Raw genomic sequence first — 18972 nt, 5'->3', positions numbered from 1 at the left:
TAGGTTGTGCAAAATGGCTAGCTAATCACATTGATATAAAATATTCTGGTTTTAATTTAAATTAACTCACAGTGTTCATGTTCTAGTGCAACGCGACACAAAAAAAAAAAAAGCATGCTAAATTGTGGAGACTGTACATTTCTGGTCATGAACAAGGCTGTTATACAAATACACCTAATGAACAGCAATTGCGTGTTTCTGTGGCTAAACTGCAGGCAGAAGTACAGGGTGAGCATTTGAAATGGAAGAGGTACAGAGAGAGGTAGTGTCTGAAGTGGTGTTCTTCCTAGGCAGGAGTGGAAAGCGGTGACCAAACTCACTTTGCTGAGCTTGGGATACCCAGTCCTCCCTCCTGAGCTTGTAGTTAAAGTACGCTCTGTGGAGGTTGTTATACTAAGGGGCCCAGTAGGTCAAGCTTTCTTTTAATGGAAGCAGCGTCTGAATTGCACTGTTTATTAAAATAACAGTCTTCTTTTTGCCTTTACCTTTTGTTTACCAAGAATTTGAATGAACTGGGCAACGTTGGCCAAATATGGTAGATTACTCGAAATATGTTTCGAGTCACAGTTGCAATAAAATGAGTTTTGATTTGCTACTGAAGCTTTTTACAGTTATTACTGCTGAATAAATTGGCAGTATTTACACAAAGAGACTGGTTTTATATGGTGCATTTCTGAATACCATGGAGCATGGAACATAACACAGTGCTGAAGTTTGCTAGAAGTAAACGGCTGCTTTAAAACTATAACACAATTAATTAAAAATAGTGAAGTGAAGTTTGAATGAGTTTTAAGACCATCCACATTCCAAGATAAATGCTTAGTAGTCTGGGCCTGAAGCTATTATGGCTGAAATATTTACATAAGAAGTTCAGAAACCCACCTGGTAGGCAAACTTTCAAAGAGAGAAAAAGCAAAACAGATCTCCAAAACATCATTCTTTCAATTTTCTTGTAGTAGGCTCTCTCTTTCAGAATTTGTGCCAACACTCCTGGCCTCCTGATACCAAAGTGGCTTTCCTCTCAAATTGTTTCTTGGCACTACGTGTTGCAGAGTAGCATTTCTTTTTTTTTTTTATTTATTTTTAAAAACCCAGCCCTGCTCTGGCTGCTGTTCAGAGCACTTCAGTTCCTGCTGCGTGCCCCGCAGTGTGCTCCCAGTCTGTGCCTCCTGTCTTGCGGTCTGTCTTGCTGGCACCCTTGAGGGGGCCACACACGTGGCTCTCCCCGGCCCGTCAGCAGGTCTGTCATCCCTGCACGCACACCTTCCTGTTGTAGGGTGCTCACTGTAGTGTCTTGCACAAACAAATCCCAGACCGGCATTTTAATGTTATCCACAGCCCTTAGGCTTTAGTTGAACTGCTATGTGTGGGTGTCCGTGTACACTGGAGTTGCAGAGACTGTTTAGCATCTTTATACATCGTACACCCTTGAGAGAACAAAAAGGGCTTTGCATTGATTTCCTCTGTGACTGAATTTTGTTGGACACAGACGAGGTTTTAGAAACATCCATTCATAACTAGGAAGTGCTCTGGATGGAAAAGAAATCATGCCCATAACTGGTTATGTTTTCTGCTACCACTCTAATAGGCACTCTAAGACCCTGGCCTGTGAACAGCAGTCACACATGTAAATTTACAGCCTTTCCTCCTGAAAGAAGGTAGTTTTGTGGCTCCAGAGAAGATTCGGCTAAGTGGAGCTTGAAATTTGACTGCTGCAGTGCCTTGAATGGCATTAATTGGCGCAGCTCATAAGGGGAGAGATGCTCTCGTGTTGTTCCCTGATACTTCATTTCATGTTGCCATTGTCTTGGGATTTTTTTTCCTCGCCTTTTTTTCATGCCTTTTTCTTCTCTAAGAGGTCAAAGATCGCAGTGGTCTTTCTTTACTCTCTTGCTTTCTGAAGTTTTTGTGCTATCTGTAGCTCAGTTGAACTCTTCCCTCTGCGAGTAGTTTTCTGTGTTGGTAGTCCTCTTTGCACAGCTAACCAAGGTCTAACGCGCAGAGACCCTTCGTTACAGCAGCTGGAAGCAAGAGGGTGTGTGATACAAGCAGGGATAGGACGACCTGCAGGGAAGAGAAAATGCCTCAGTAGTCTCAAAGAAAGATCAGTTTTGGTACTTGGAACAAAGTGTTCTCTCATTGTCAGTGAATTAGCGCTAAGTGTGTACAACAAACTGTAAGCGAAGATTTGAGTGATGTGTAGTAGTATTTTCTTTTGCTCTTAAGGGGCAGAAACCAAGTGACTCTACTGTCGTACTTGCGGCTAACCCATCTTAAAATACATTAATTCACCCATGCAACACAAGAGTGAGGTGAAGAAGAGGAAAGCATGTGAGTGATGCAGGAATCAGTATTATTTCCGTAGCTTCTCAGTTTGCTTAACCCAGCAAGATCAAGTGCAGGTGGAGAGGGAAGTTATTCTTAAGTTCTGCCTAAGGCATCAGTTAACTTTACACTAGTATTCTTTGGAGAAACAAAAAAAAAGAACAGTAGAGGAACAGATCCTTGTGAATTGTTGTTTTAAGGAGACAAATTTATGTGAGTGGTCCGGAGTAACATGTTTGGTTTCAATACAGTTAGCAGGAATTGACCCAGTCAGTTGTAATTCAGTTCTTCCACAAAGACTCGCGCTTGTTCGCAGCAGCTGAGTGCTAAGTACTGTTTGAGGCACACCACCACAGCACTTACTTCTGGGGCAGGATTTCGGTGGGCTGCAAGACAGTGTGGGGAGTCGTGTCCCATTGCATCACCAAGTCCAGCAGTTTCCTGCAACACTTGCTGATCTCTGAATTCTGCCTCGCACCGTGTTGTGCGCCTCAGAGTGTGTAAGGGTTCATTGAAAGGTGCTTATCTGGAAAGTTTCCAAGCCTGCTGTTTTGTTTGTTTGAATCGATTGCGATTTACAGTGTGGTTTCTCAAACATGAACGTGCCAGCGGTGTTCCCATGTGAGGGCTGTAGAACCATCACCTATAGGCCGCATGCTGTGTTTGAAGTTTGTTGATCGAAATGGGGTTGTATTTCAATCCATGCTTCTGTTTTGAAGATCAACATCAAATCCTAGTTTTTAGGCTTTACATGATGTTTGTGGGTGAAAACATCAGGACAATGGGTATTACGTTTCTGTGGAGTGAGTCCCCCTCTGTTTTCTTATGCTTACATGTTAATAAAAGGCATTTTAAGGTTTTAGTGATGTGGTTGTATGATCGTTGTCCTTTACGAGCCTGTTATTGAAATCAGAGTCACTCGGGCTCTCAGTCAGGGTTCATCTTGACAGGTGTCCACATCACTCGCTGCTCAGGGTTGGTGCTCCCTGCTGAAAGGCTCCTGCATCCAAAGCAAAAACAAACCAGTTTTGGTGTTTAAACTCCCGTAAGAGTTTCAGTGAAGGTATTGCCAGTGACCATATGGGGTCATTCAGAAGGCGAAGGGCAAAATCCTGAGCTCAGCGAATGCAGTGGCAGAAGGCAGAATAACCTGAGCATGGCCAGGCCTCTGCCCGGCGCTGGTAGGAAGCTGCAGCAGGCTGACAGGGCCCCTGCTGTGGGAAGGGCAAGAGGAGGGCCTTCTTCTGGGGAGCTCACACCCACCTAGGCTGTAACCACAGGGTAGCCTGGGTCCCTCTGCCTTTCAGACTTCAGAGGCGTTTAATTTACTCAAGGCTCCAGAAAAGTAATCGTCATCATTATTTCCAAACCTAACATGCTGTGGCTAATGTGCGTGCCAGAATGCGCCCTGTAGATCCTTGTCTGGGAGGGTCTGTGCTCTCCTCTGTTGCAATGTCTGTTTGAACTGCTGCCTTGCTTGCACCATTCCTCGCTTCCTCTCTCCTGAGCTGTGAGTGACTTCCCACACCCCGCGGATTTTGCTGGTCGTGAACGGGGCACAAGGGCATTTTGCTAGTTGTGGAGAGCCTGGTGATTTCCATGCAGAAATGCTGGGGCGAAGCAGAATAGTTGAAATCCACATTGCCTTCTTGTTGGCCCCCATGCTGCTGCTATGGAGCTGGAACAGGGGGAGTATAGGTAAGCAGTAGGCTGGCTCAGCCGTCAGGCTGTCTGCTGCTGTAGTTGAGGTGCTCTGTGGAGGTGTAGGACAGAACAGAACAGAAAAGTTCGATTAAAAGGGACCTACAGAGATCTTCAAGTCCAATGGCCTGACCACTTCAGGGCTAACCAAAAGTTACAGCATGTCATTGAGGACATTGACCAGGTGGCTTCTGAAGTCTGACAGGCACGGGGTGTCGACCACCATGCTAGGAAGCCTGTTCCAGTGTCTGACCACCCTCACAGGAGAGTTTTTCCTAATGTCCAGTCTGAACATCCCCTGGGGTATAGGTATGGGTGAGCGGTTTGCCGGTTTGCTACCACCTCCTGTTACCTGTTAAATGGACTTTTTTTTTTTTTTTTTTTTTTTTTTGGTAGAGAATGGGCCTTCTTTCTTCATTGTTCCTCAGCAGACACTGGGTTCAGGCAAGAGTGAACTCTAAAAGCCATGGGTACTCGAACTTGCTTTCAACAGAAAATGCATTAAGGAAAACTGCCTCCTTACCCCGAATCCATCTATTTTCATGATTTAATATTTCCGTGGGAAGAGGTGGTCAAAGCCCTGTTATTAAATAGTATTTGTGGTGGCTCCCCAGAAAGTAGTAATACTACATAGTGTATGCACGTTCTTGACCGCACAACAAATTTAAAGGCTATTACACGCAAGTGGATATTTCAGTTACACATAACTGTTAGGAGGCTCCAAAATATGACAGCTTCCAGATGTATGAACCGACTGATCCCTTTGTTTAGATTATGCACCACAGCTGATGCCTAGATTAGTGCTGGCTGGACAAAGCTATGGGAGATTTGTCTGGTTTCCACAATGCCATGTTTATATTTCATTTGGATTTCTCCTTCAAAGCTGACCTCCCTGTGACCTGTTGGAGCTGTGTCCACTAGAATGCAAGTTTTAATGTGTCTGCAACAGCTTTCCTTTTGGTGTCTAATGGAACATGTTCTCCTTTTGACACTCATGGGCATTTATGCACTACCCCTTTTAACTTAACAGTGAATTATGTACTTCAGCCTATGAGCATCCAGGTAAAACTCTGCTTGTAAAGTTTTCTGCCCCACAGTTAGCTTTTCAAGAATATTCTGATTGGTTAAAGTAGTGTTTGGATTATAGACCTTGTGGGACTGTTCCTTGTCAGGCATTTTCTCCTGTCTGTAGAATAAAGTTCAGTCTTCAAGCCTTTGCACAGTGTTGTTTCTCTCTACAGATGATGGCGTGGATGTGCATGCATCTAGCTGCTCTTTTTGGAGTTCAGCAGGAACTGGAATTACAGAATTTTACTCAAAAGTTCATTCTTCTTTGTGGCTACCATACAATTAGATATATTTTCCTCGGTCATCCTTATTTATCTTCAGTATGCCTTTGGTTCCCCTCATCTCTCTGTGTCTGCTGCATTGTAGTATGCAGGAGGTCTTTCCCTGTTTGTATTTGTTAGTAACTGTACCTGGGAAAACTTGAAGAAACCAGTAAAATCCCTCAATGGCTGAATGACTGTTTTGCAGTAAGATGTGTCAAGAGTTCATAAAGATTCAGCTACAGAACTTGCATTGTGTAAAACCACCACGTACTTACAGAAACTGGATGAGTTTCTACTGTTGATTTACTGGGGGAGCAGATTCCTGAGGTGGTGCCTCACAACAGAAAACTCGGCACTTTGAAGTATCATTTCTGCACTTCTGTGCATAATGGCCATTTCATTTCCATGTCCAGGGATCAAGAATAGAAAAGTATTCTTCTCCTGTTCTACGTGATCTGTGCTGTTTTATTATCTACTTACAGTGTGCTAAATATGATTTATTAGTACTAGATACGATAGGCTATGTTGCTCTGTTGATTTGGAATAATCTTGGCTCGTGGTTCATTGCACTAGAAATAGATGGAGTGGAACTGCGAAGAATAATTTTTAATTCAGAAGATAAAATATTTTAATTCTTCCTGTTTCCTCTCTAAACTTATTTTTTTATTTGTCAGGAATGTTTAATATCCATCCATCCATCCATCCATCCATATATTTACGTGCTGTTGTTTTTCTCTGTTATTTTCATTCAGCATCACCTGAGCTGCCATAAACATCCTGAACTTGGCAAAAGTATGTTTTCTAAAGGAAAAAAGTCCTTTACAGAAACTGCTGATCATATATATATTTTGATGTATGGAGAATTCTAATTTCGGTTTTTAGAATGCATGTCTTGGCTTTAACTTCTGCTTGGTTTTGTGAAAACTTAGTTATTGCAGTCCTTGAGCAAAATATATAAGAGGTAAGGGAATGAGTAGAACCATAACCTGACTCTTTCTGCAAAGGTGCTGCTCCTTTAGAGAATTGTACTGAACTTAATTTCAGCTTTAAATACACAAGTAATCGTTGTATATTTGAAACATGTGTATATTGCTCATGAGCAAGAAAAAGCTGGTATTTTTAAGGCATATGTGCAGTGTTGTACATGCGTATACCTGAAGCTGGAACTGAGCCCTTAAACCGTAATACAGTCTTCATTTACTAACAGTAAGACAAATTAAAAGAAACAGTCTTCTCTTGTTTACCTGTCTGATGCATTTCTGCTTTTCAGTCAGTAACCAAAAGCTAAGTGCAACAAACTAGAAATGAGCACTGTTAAGTCAAGTTGGATGATTTTTTTTTCCCCCTTAAATCATTGCTTAAGGGCTTCTGGCCCCTAGCTCAGGAATCCTGCCCAAAAATGCCAGATGTATTACACAGTCAAGTATTGCAATGTAAATAGTGTTCTGTGCCATGAGAGCAGGGTGGTCCTTCTCCTAGTTAAAAAAAAAAAAAAAAAAAAAGAAAAAGAGAGAGAGAGAGAAAGAAAAGAAAGGGGGAAAAATCCACATGCTCTGAAATAAGCACAGTAGTCGTAGTGTTATTTGTGTTTTTGGCTGCGCAGCCAGTATTTTGGAGCTGAAAGAGCACTGATAAATTAGTACTTTGGACTGGCAGATAATAATAACTGAAATTGAGATACTAGAAAGCAAGATGTGGCTTGGCTGAGGCTGCTTAATTTAGTCAAACAGGCATGTAATAAGTGAAATATTAAAGCAAAAGCCATTGCTGACAGGCAAAACTCTTTACCATGTTGTGAAGAGCAGTCTTTTGCACATGGAAGGAAAGCGGACAAAGGATGGGAAGTAGGGAAGGCAGAGGCATGGGGTTGTTCTTGACCTCATGCTGTGTAATGGAAAGACTGGGTGTGTTGCTGCACCTTTTGAGTATAAACATTGCGGAACTCTTCTTGTCTTTAATTCAATATCCTTTGCTGTGTATTAACAATAAAGATCCTGCCAGTGTCTTTATCTTCTTTAGATGCAATAATGCATATAGGAGGTTTATTTTTACGTTTTTCCGTTTTTGTTTTTTTTCATGTGCACGTTATTTCATAACACTGAAAACACAGTTGAAAGGAGATTCCACAAATCTGACCTGAAAGGAAATTGCCAAGGGTGATGCAGTAATCAGATTTACGTTTGGGTTATCTGACAAATCTGTTGAGTTGCCATAGCTTCCTTGGGTGTGTGCAGAGAGGAAAGGGGTTATAGGACCTTATTTTTGTGATAAACTGTATTTAAATAGCTGTAGGAATGTAATCCCAATGCAGATCTCTGTGTAATCTCTTCAGCAAAATACCCAGAAGAAAAGTGAGCTTCAAGATCTCATTTAAACCTCTCCCTTCCCACTGACACCATGATAACATAAAAAACCCTCTACCCATTGTAGGTTAATTTTTTTTCTTTGTAAGTTCCCTTTCCTGTAATGGTAAGAAATTATACAGGTACTTAACTGATGCACGGAAGCGTTTACTTTTACCCGGAGAGCGTTTCTCCTGCATTTGTCTTGTTTGTTTCTCCACGTGGGCCTGATTCTGATTTCATTTACGCCACTCTTATTCTACTGGCTTTTTCAAAGGGAAGCTATTCCCCATACTCAGAAAAGAAGCCTTTGCTGTTTAGCATCTGATGCTGTGTAAGTAAGTGGCAGATGGAGAATATGATATTCTAGTGAAAATTATTAAGATCAAGAAACAAAACTAAAACATGTTTAGTATGACTTCCAATTGTAGATAAAAGCTAGCAACTTGAGAGAATTGTGATTAGGAGTAAACATCTATTAACTGCTCTTTCTGGAGATTTGGGGAAATAGGATGACCTTTTTATTCTTTTTTTCTTTTTTCTTTTTTTTTTTTCCTTTTTTTTTTTTTTTTTTAAATAGGCTACAGTTTCACATGGCTTGCAATAGAAATCTTTCTCCCTTTTTGTTTCCCACACCAATTGATTTATCATTTTGCTTGCAAGCAGACTTAGAATGTTAGGGCAGGAACACACTCACTTTTTTCTCGTAACTTTTTTGTTGCGGACCGAAACCAGTTGACTTGAATAAATTTTTCTGTGGTCTGAATGAAGCCAGCAACGTGGAAAAATCTTGCCATTCAGAGCCGTCTGAATGTACATTTCAGCCACACAGTAAGCTGTATTGGTAGGCAGTGGACTGCTAAATACAACCATTTTTCGCAGCAGAGAGTTAGACAGGTGATTAGCATAATTAGCACAGAGTAGGCTATACATATGGTAATGTTAAGTGTGTAAATGCCAGCTGCGGTGTAAAATTTATGTCAGGGGTCGACAGGGCTGTGCGAAAGTATTGTGTTACAGCTGCAGGTCAAAGCCTCCATTGCTTTACCCCCTTTTCTCTTGTTGGTGAATGCGCTAAACAGAAGAGAAAGACAGACAGAAATATAACAGATAAGGCTTTGATTGAACAGCCTGGTTCTGCGCGAGAGGGGCTGCTCCTTTAAAAAAAAAAAAAAAAAACCCTACACACACATGCAAAACAAAAGTGCCCCTCTTTCACTATAGATTTTATTTTGCATCGTGCAGGCTACAAATGTGTTGCTGTCTTTGAGCGATGTCATTATGATGGGGGGAGGGGACCCTTTCGGGGGGAGGTAAGAGGTTGGTAATTATGCTTTAAGGAGCAAAAACAAACAAAAAACTTTAATTCGGCTTCTCCTTTCTGCATTCCAACCCGCAATTTTTTTTTTTTTTATGTCTCTGTTACTTACTGCACTTCGGGGGCTAGGAATTAAATAGTCCTGAAGGTGACAGCATTATATGTAATAAAATCTCAACAGCGCAACAATCTTCAAGCTGCATGACTGGTTTTAGAGTAAGTGCCAGAAGTTCCTCTGTGGTTTAGTGTGTGGGTTGCTACACTTATTCCCCAGGTTCCTCCCACCTCCTAAACCACTAAATTCTTTATAAATTAAAAATGACTAATACAGGTTTCTTGTTTTAAAGGAACACAGCGTTGAAGTGTACACATCTGATGGGGAAATCTGTAAATCTCTTTGTTGCCGTAAACTGTTCATTCATATATTTCACATTTGCAATTTTTTTTTTCTTTTGTATTTTTTGTAGCCGGCTATAAGGAGTGGTGGTGTTGACAGAATATAGTTCACACCACACTGACCTTGTGATGAAACTTCCTCACAGCCGCAGGGGGTCCTTATGAATCAACCCCTAATCCAGCTAATCCTGATCGCAACAAAATCATGAAAGTGGCTCCCAGTGATGTGTGTTTCCCCGCGCAGATGCAGAGAGAAGGAGCAGCGCTGGAAATAAATCAGCCCAGCGCGATGCTCCTCCGAGACCGGGGCATCCATTGTGCCGGGCCCCACAAGGCCTCCACTGGCAGCCCACGGACATGGGGCCTCGGGGCTTTCTGGGGAGCCCGGGGGTGCTCTCAGGCTTTCTGGGGAGCCCAGAGGTGCTCTCAGCTTGGCCGAAGCAGGGCAGGAGGTGGCAGGGGCTGAGTGATTTGCGAGGCACACGCTGCCAGCGCCGGCACTGTCCGCAGGCAGGTTGCAGGGGGTCTCGACTCAACGTGCAGGGCTCAGTCGTGGAAAATGTGCATCACATCCCTCACTGCTGAGGCAGCGGGGGCATTTCTCCTCCTTTTTGCAGAGTTTCGGGTCGTTTTGCTTTTAAAGGGAGCGCAGACCATTCAGTGGGAAAGCAGAAGGCTTGGTGGTGACACAGAATTTTCTGAACCGCCAGGCTAGCCAGAAGTATAAAATCAGGATTGCTCTGTGTAACGTGGTTTCGTTCGTTTGTTTAACTTTCTTTCCCAGTCCTTTCTGTTTTAGAATGAACTTGGCCATATGGTCGCGCTCTCAGTGTATCTGACAGGAATCTCTGATTGCATCCTGCACAAAATCAAATGTGCGCTTTACTGCGCGGCGTGAATAGCAGGCAAGCTATGAAAAATGGGCCTCTTGACAGATGCAGCACTGTCGTGGGAGCTGGTGGCCAGCAAGAAATATCGAGATGGGGGGAGCCGTGACAGGCAGCAGGTTCGGTGCTGGGGGGAGTGCTGACCTGACCTGATTGTGTCCAACAGTGAGAGCAGTTCTGCTTCAGTGCAGAGCCATTCAGAAGGAAGCTGCTTAGGCAACAACAGATGGTACAGCAAGCAGCTGGTAGGGAATACTTGAAAGAAACTGTACCCTGTTTCATAACATGTTCATTCCTTTCATTTTTCTATATGTTAGCTCTGCTGTCTCCTAAAAGCACTGTTTAGGGCATGGTATCTCCTGAAAGGTTCTGGATGAAGAGTTTTTCTTTACTGTTTTCTGCTCCTTTAAAAAAAAAAAAAAGTGCATTCGAATTGTGTGCTACTCCATGTACAGATGAAATTTGTGCTATCCCAGGAGTGCAGATGAAAAGACTTCAAAATGCTGCTTTTAACCACACAGGAAAACAATTACATATTTGAGGAAAGGGCACTGAGAGGTTAAATGAAAAGTTGGGCCTAGAGGAAAGCTGACTGCTGTGGAACAACACAGCAAATTGTTTTTAACATATTACCCAGCAGAAGTCCGCATTTAAGTTAAAGTAACTTAAAACAGTTCTATTCAGCTGTTTTAAAGTCCTTAGGTTTAGATCTTGAAGCCCCTTACATGCCCTTCACAGCAGAACTGCTGGAATCTTGGTCCCTTTCTGTATGTTTTGGGATTATGGCCTGTTATTAAGCATGCACAAATGTTTGTTTGCTTTCAATTACTGAAAAGTAAAAAAAAAAAATAAAAATAAAAATAAAAATAAGAACATCAGTTCTGCTCACCAATAGGTGTGAACTGCTACAGACCCATAAATTGTTAGAGTTGCAACAGTCTGTATTAGCCACCTATTCTATCTGTAGACTGTCTCCCTGATTTCTAGGAAATAGCAGAGTCCTTTATTCCTTTGGTACCTCACCAAGAAAATTCAATAGTTGGGCTTCTCCACCAAAACCTGTGGCTCAGCTCTGACCCGAAGGGACCACGTCTTTGGAAGAAAGGGTAGTTCTCTCTCTGTATCCATTCATTCCTCAGCCTCTTTGTTGAGATGGTCAACAAGGATACCAATTGTGACGGTGGTTTTCTATAATATGGACACCTGCCCATTAGGAAATGGACGGAGACCACCAACTCATTTCACATAAGCTAGCAAACAGCTGTCAGATGGTAAACAACTTGTGGTCACTATTGTTCCTGGCTGGATTAGAACCAGTGACCCAGAGGTGAACAGCTCATATCCTGTTACCAAGGACATGTGTCACAGCTCAGTAAGCAGCTACTGCGTTTTATGTTTAATTGGAAAGTTTGAATTACATCTACCAGTTTTGCCTGTTTTGTATATTCTTGTATGTTTCAAAGCTTCTTGTATTTTTTTTCCCAGCTTGTACTGTTCAATTTGTCAGTTTGGGGCTTTATTTATTTATTTCACTTTCCAGTTTCTCAAGACGTGAGGCCAGAAATACATCAAAAAACACATATTCTTTTTTTAGTGATCTGTGTATTGTACCTAATCAGTAATAACATTTTTTTTTCTGCCCATGGGTGATACAGATGCATACATGTAAAAACAGCTTTTATTTGATTTTCAGAAAGAAAAGGTTTTAGCTTCTAAAATTGCAGGGAAAGTTTCCCACTGCAATCTGAGGCAGCTGTTGTTGGGCTGTCTTCCTGAGCCTGCAGACAGCTTTGTGTCCTTGTCACTGCTCTAAACTTTGTCAAACTGTGACAGAATGAAAAGTCATCTTTGATGTGTGTTTTTATTTTTGCTATTCATAGTCATGTCAGCATTAATGAAATTTGTAACAGCAACACTGGAGTCCTCCCCAGCATGTGTGAGAAGTAACTTAACTCATATCGTATGATGGCTTGGGAAATAAAAAGCAGCCTTTTGAAGTGTTTTGGTGGCTTTCATAATTTTTTTTTTTTAGTATATATTTGTAAGCCATAGCCTTTTTTTTTTTTTTTTTAAGTAATAACAGATAGCCTAGAATTATCTAACTCACATCCTGACAGAAATGTTTGAGATGGCCATATTGCTTCTAGATTTTCCCTGAAGCCAGCAGTGCCAAAAGAGATGGAAGCTGGTTAAATCTTCATATTGAGGTATGATGATGTCCTTTTGTTGGACATCAGCATGGGAGGGGAGGGAGAAGTGTAGAAGGTTTGCCTGGACTTTGGGAAGGGAAATAGGAGAGTGCAGGCTGCCTCAACTTGGGCAGGCAAAACTGTTGCCATTCCCTGTGAGCTATACAAATGCACGTATGTGTATTCAGTGGAGTAAATGCTCTGCAAGAAAGCCTAGATGCAGCAGGGGGTTTCTGACTGACTGTAGTGTAGTGCTAGCATAGATCATGTTTAATTACAGGATAAAGATTATCATTTTTCATTGAGCTGTTGAACAGACCATTGAATGACCATGTAATCTCTTTAAGGCACTGACTGCTTACCACTATGCAAGCACGTCATTCCTCATGGTTGTGGTTTTTTTCCTTTTTTTTTTTTTTTTTTTTTTTTGATAGCTCAGTTTCAGGTACTTCCTTAACTTTTGCATTACTTGCACTCTCTCTTTTTATTTACATTATTAAATAAATGAACAGAAAAAAAGAAATCAGTGCAGGTAACCAAAACGTTTAATGATGTAATCCTGATGGATTGACAAGATCCATCCTTAGCATCTTTAGAATATTACATACATCAAATACATGAAGTAATGTCTTACAGTTGGTAGTTAATAAATTAACCACCATTGACCCCATAAATCAACAACAGTTCTGACTTAACAAGTAGACAGCCTTTTAAACATTTCAAGAAGTGAACTTGCCAAATGTCCCATTTCTTATATTGAATAAACTTCAGTTTCAATGAAAACTGAATTCCGGTACCTTTGTACTTTGCCAGCCAGGCCTAGAGGAACTTAATTCTGAAGAAGGTGCTTCCTTGCAGGCTCTTCTGTCAGGAAAAATCAGGATGCTAACTAATACAACCTGTGTGCAGAAAAACTGTATTCTGTAGCTGACAAAGAGCGTGATGAGCGAGCAGCACGCACAAGCTCAAACATCCAGGAGAACACAAAGACAGGCTCCCTTGAGAGCAACAGGAAGCTTTAAATCAAAAGGCCATTATTTTTCTGTGTCCAATAAGAGGCAGGGTAATCTTCATACCAGAGAACTCCAGTCTTATATCTCAATTTCTCTTCAGGAGGTTTCAGTCCTGTGCAATTTTCGTTGGGTAGTGCCTTCTGTGACGTGTGACAGGTATGAGTACTTCTAATCCTGGTACACGACTCAGACAGGGGGCTGAGGCTGTGGTAGGCTGGCTCTTCTGCCCACTGTTGTAATGGACTATATCCCCTTTTCCATCAGCAGTTTTGAGTAACACCCCTGTACACACGTAATAGGGACAGCATATAAGAGCAGCGCAAAGAGAGGAAGAGGAGCAGAGGGAAGTTAGTGCTGGTGGAGGTGCTTGGCGTACCCGTCAAGCAGCCCCTCCAGGAGGCTGTCCTGGAGACAGGGCGAGCACCAAAGGTGCAAGGCACCTGCAGCTCTCTTCTTGTCCTCCTGTTTCTTCTTCTGCTGCTGCTGCTCTTGTCTTTCTCTGTCCTTTGGGTTGGTTGGTTGAGTCTCAGGTGACCACACTGGGATATAATTGTTGGTCTTTGCTTTTATATGATTACCGAGTCGTGAAGGGTTATTATTTTTTGGTTCAGTCTTGTCGTGGCGGTAAAAAATAGCACAAATGGCAGATGTTGCCTGCATTGGGTAATGCTTAGGCAGTAATGTCGGCATTGTAAGGGTATCTAAACCCCTAAGTATCTGATCTATTAAAAACAGGGCCTGTATCTTTTGGGACCTTTTCAGATCTTCTCATTCATGCAATGAGACCATTGTGCTCGTGCCTATTAGAGGTATTGCTCAGTGCCTTGAGTTGTCGCTGTCAGAAGTTTGGACAGGAATGCTGTCATGGCACATGTTTACCATCCTGGAAAAATGTGCTTATCTGTAAACACCTTAAGGCCTATAGTCTTCACACAGGAGGTTCTCCAGAAAATTTTACACCACTCAGGCACGTTAAACTTGTCAAGGAAAAACTTAAGCCCTCAAACCAGTAGACATTTCTGGAAGTCTTGGTTACCCAAAGTCCACCACTCCACAATGGTAGGCAAACGCTTTTATCCCGAGTGTTTGGCTCTCAGAAATGTTCTTTTTTAGAGAGAGCTTGCTTTCTGCTGAGGTAATTGTAGCACAGTCGTACAAGCAAGGTAGCTATTGAATGGTTAATACAGGTAGCATTGGTATCTGGGAAAAAAAAGAAAAAAAAGCACAAAACCTCAGGCTATATGTTGCAATTCCAGTAACTTGGAATGGAACATTGTAAGATAGTCTGAAATAGAAACATTTCATGCCTTTTGAACAAACGGGCAGTAAATTAGCAAGCAGTGGTTTCTGGCTATCGCTCATCGCCTGATTTGAGATCAGTCTCTTAGTGGAGCAGAGGTCAGATTTGCTCCTGAAACTGCTCAGTATGGAAGGGACTGCAATTCCCAGCAGCAGATCCCGTAGCTCTTTTATAGGCATGTTAATGTAATACCGCGTACATTTTGAATGCTAATCACGGGGAAGATGTAGGTAATACCGTGACATGCACAGTAGAAGTGAATACATCAACTGAAGTACTCAGTCACTTCAAAATGGTTAGTCAGTGGAAACCTATCAGCAATTGTGCTGATGAAAACAAACATGGTTTCGCTCTTGTGTCGCCTGAAGGTGCATCGGTATTGTGCAAATGTATACGATGGGGAAGGAGTTTTAGTTTTCTGCATGCTTGTCACTTCAGATGCACCAGGGCATTTCAGTTTGATGACGGAGACCCTGGGACTGTGCCCCAAGTGCTCGGTAAGGCGATACGGGGCCTTCCACCGGCGGGTCGAGGGTTGCGGCCTGCCTCGAGTTAAGGGTGACTAAAACTGGTCTCCACCTGACAGCTGCTCCTCGCTGCTGGGGGAGGGAGAGCCGGTGGTCCCCACACGGCTCTTAGCGACCCACTGACACCTTCTGCTCTCCTCAGGCCCTTCAGAAGGGCCAAGGATGTAGTGCCTCCGTGTAAGCCCATGGGGAGGTTGAGGAGGAGCAGCAGCATGCTCAGCGGTACAGGACGCAGACTGGCTGAAACCAGCTCTGCCATGCATGAAGAGCCAGGAGGGATGTTGTGTTGGTGGGGGCAAAAGGGAGACATTTCCTCTTCTCCAAAAAAGCTACTTGGGCTTCTCCCAAGAACCAATATTTTGCAGCGAAAATGCTGGCAGCAAAGAAGTCCTATCTTGAGCACCTTCAAACACATATTTGAGCATTAGAAACCCAATATGTTAACAGAGGTATGGTGCCAGCACGCTGATGTTATTATTTTTTATTAATACTTTTTTTTTTTTAATTTTATTGTTAGCTAAATTTTACAGAAGGCAAGGTATCTCATTTCCAGCGGACAGACACCCAGAATCTGTTGACAGCACTTGAAGGATAGTGTACAAACTGCTGCCTTGTATTACCATTGGCCATGCGACCACATACCGATCTGCTATTTAAACCAGTCTTATGGCTTGCAGGCATTTGTGCCACCAACTCAGCTGTCAAGGCACTAAATTATAAGAAATCATGTAAGAAAGGACTCCAAATCCATCAAGTGGCATTTCATCTATAAAAAAAAAAAAGGAGAAAAATGTATGGATTTTGTCACCAGAATGTTAAAGGGAAACAGTTCAGTCTGTCTTCAATATGGAATAAAATGAGAAGCATTTTTATTCAATGTCATATACACGTTTGAACTCTGTAGCGTTTTGAGTGTTGCTGTCACCAAATATAAGAAAATAGGGTCCATAAAGGAAAACCACAAAAGACCACCATATTAATCATTGGTTGTTTTTTCCATTACATCATTTGTCCCATAGCGTGGAAATTGTATGATGAATGTAATATGCTTTTTTTTTTCTTATGAGTATATTTTTTTCTTATGAGTATAAGGAATGAGTTTCTGTGGAGTGTATGTTGAGCATAGTTTTGCATAATTTCACTACACAATGAGGCTAGAGGCTTTAGGTGCATTTCAGTGACATTTTTAGCAGTTTCTTGCTTAGATTTTGGCACCAACTGTGGATACATATATGCATTTTAAAAAAGCAAGTAGAGTGTTTGAACAACAACATAAAGTTCATTCTTGTTCAGCTGATTGTGGAGGCTTCAGACCTCTGGGTATGGCAGCCTCCGGAGATCTTTGCAAATTTTCTGTTAAAATAAATGAAATCACAACTGGTAGAAGCATACTGTGTTTTGTTTGTTTGTTGTCTTCTTGCTCTTTATTTCTTCTGGTACATTGCAAGGCCACTGATGTGATCCACTTGCTTCTGGTCTTGTCCCTGTGTTTTCATGTAGTCAGTCTTTGGCAGTCAGAATTTTCCTCTGCTGTTTAATTTCATAATTTCTTCGTATATAAGTGTTATGTTGTATAAAGTAACCGTGTTTGCCTGTGGATTTATCTTTACTCTATTTGGCAGACAAAATGTATGTAATGGACCCGTCAAAAAAACACTTAAATGATGTAATGCCTTAAGAAGAATGCTCAGCAGATCTATTGTTAAGTTCTGGAATATGTGCCCCTGTTCCTGGATGGTTTTGCTATTCCTGTTTTGAATGAAAAAGGGGGGAAAAACAGCTTCTGTTCTGATGACTGACTTGTGTGATGCAGTTTTGATTAGCTAAATCTGCCTTATTCAGTGAAGTTAATGTGGTTTGACAGGAGCTTGATTAGGAAGCAATCATTTCTGTTGATAGTAAACAGTTGGTCACTTTCAGCAGAGATAGGAATGCCGTCCTTTGTCTTGAATGACGCATGATTTGTTGGTTTAAGTCCTAGCTAAATTCAAAAGTTAAGTCTGAGCGGAATGGGAGTGAATATAGTACCAGAAGTAGATGTTTATGGTAGACTCCACAGTCCTCATAAAACTGGGGCTTTATTGTCTTGGCTGGCATAGAGACACAAAAGAAGGAGAAAGACATTTTGTCTTCTGAAGTGCTTGCAGCGTAAAGGGCTGCAAAAGAAAGCTCTGGTTCCAAGACACATAGGTTAGGATAACTGTGGTCCTCTACCCCCTCCCCTGTATTTCTCTAAGACAGAGCAGGTTTTATTAGCATACCACAGAGTACTGCCCAGAAGGACAGCAGTGGACATGAACTGGTGGACTTGAATTAGGCTGATGAGTGAAAGTACTGAAATGCAATAAATAAGCCTTTCACACACACACACACACAAAAAAAAAAAATGAATATGATACAGGGGTGTGCAAACTAACTTCCAGTGTGGAGTGATTGTTTAGTTACGGAGGATGCTATTTGACTGGAATTTGCATTTAGCTATAATTTCTGTGCATATACACAGTCAAACATTTGAGGCAGTCTTAAGTGTTTTAGTCTTTTATTCTTGATATAAATTAGCACATTTATTTTTTTACCAGACGTATGCAGTAGTAAAAGGGATGCTAAGAAGTTATAAAGGGAATCTAGGTGGGGGAGTTGTACTTTGCTTTTCATTTTTCTCTTACTGCGAGCTGGCCATTGTTAGTGGGTGTGAAGGAGATAATGCCACATGTGACAGGCTGAGAAAATGGAGCTTGTTGGTGAAATACTTATTTTTTTCAAAGAATTCTTGATCTAGAGATTAAGTGATGCCTCATGCCAAAACGACAATACAGTTTAATTGTTGAGGGTCTGATTCTGACAGCTTTATCCTTGCAGGGGCCCAGCTTCTTGCCTGGTGGTCCTCTTAGCCCTGAGGGCATTTTATGGGTGGGTTGAGGGCCCAGCTGATATAAGTATGTCACTGGCTTGTTCAGACTTGAGAATGTCATCTCCCACCCTGCCAACAGGTTGCAGATTCGTCTTCCATTATATGGCCTAGGAAGAGATAGATGTGCATGTCTAATTTCTGTTCACACTGTTGCAGAGTGAAATTTTGGCAGTAATTCAGATCACCAGTGCCAAGGTGACTGGGACTGAAAAAAATGTAACAAATTAGAGCAGGTCTGTAGCTTGGACTTCGCAGAGCAATAAAGGTAATAAATTGTAAGAGATGGAAACAACATGTTGGTGGTATTCTTGTCCTCCTCATCTGGATGTGGTCTTGATTCAGCTAGTTGGCTGAATTAATTGACCCTTCCTCCCACATGCACTTGTTAGAGAGACTACAGGGGAGGTTATATGAAGTATATGAACTGGAGCTGAATACTATTCTCTAAGTGGGAAGATAATTTTCCATTCTTACGTAACATTTTTGACAAGGCAAATTGAATATGGCTCCCTCTAGAGCCTGTCTACTTTGTGGTTTCCCTCTGCCTTTTCCTTTGTTCTTTCTTTCTTTTCTTTTTTTATTTTTTTTTTTTTAAATCATGTTTTGGTATGGAGCACACTGTTCAGCTCATCTGGGTTTAGAAACAGATGTTGTGTACTAATTACCTCCTGCATCACAGCATGCTATGCAGGTACCAAACTACTAGGGCAAATAGACAATAGACAGTCCTTT

At 41.8% G+C, this 18972-nt stretch overlaps 1 protein-coding gene across 3 annotated transcripts in view; it reads left to right on the top strand.

The window, feature by feature from the left end:
* PTCH1 (patched 1) overlaps nucleotides 1-18972 on the top strand; it is a 71800-nt gene that overhangs the window by 8197 nt on the left and 44631 nt on the right. The window lies entirely within an intron of this gene.

Source organism: Anas platyrhynchos, chromosome Z (assembly GCF_047663525.1).
Source record: "Anas platyrhynchos isolate ZD024472 breed Pekin duck chromosome Z, IASCAAS_PekinDuck_T2T, whole genome shotgun sequence".
In the NCBI taxonomy this organism is placed as follows: domain Eukaryota; kingdom Metazoa; phylum Chordata; class Aves; order Anseriformes; family Anatidae; genus Anas; species Anas platyrhynchos.
Note: the sequence above shows the minus strand (reverse complement) of the source record. Positions and strands in the feature narration are given on the sequence as shown.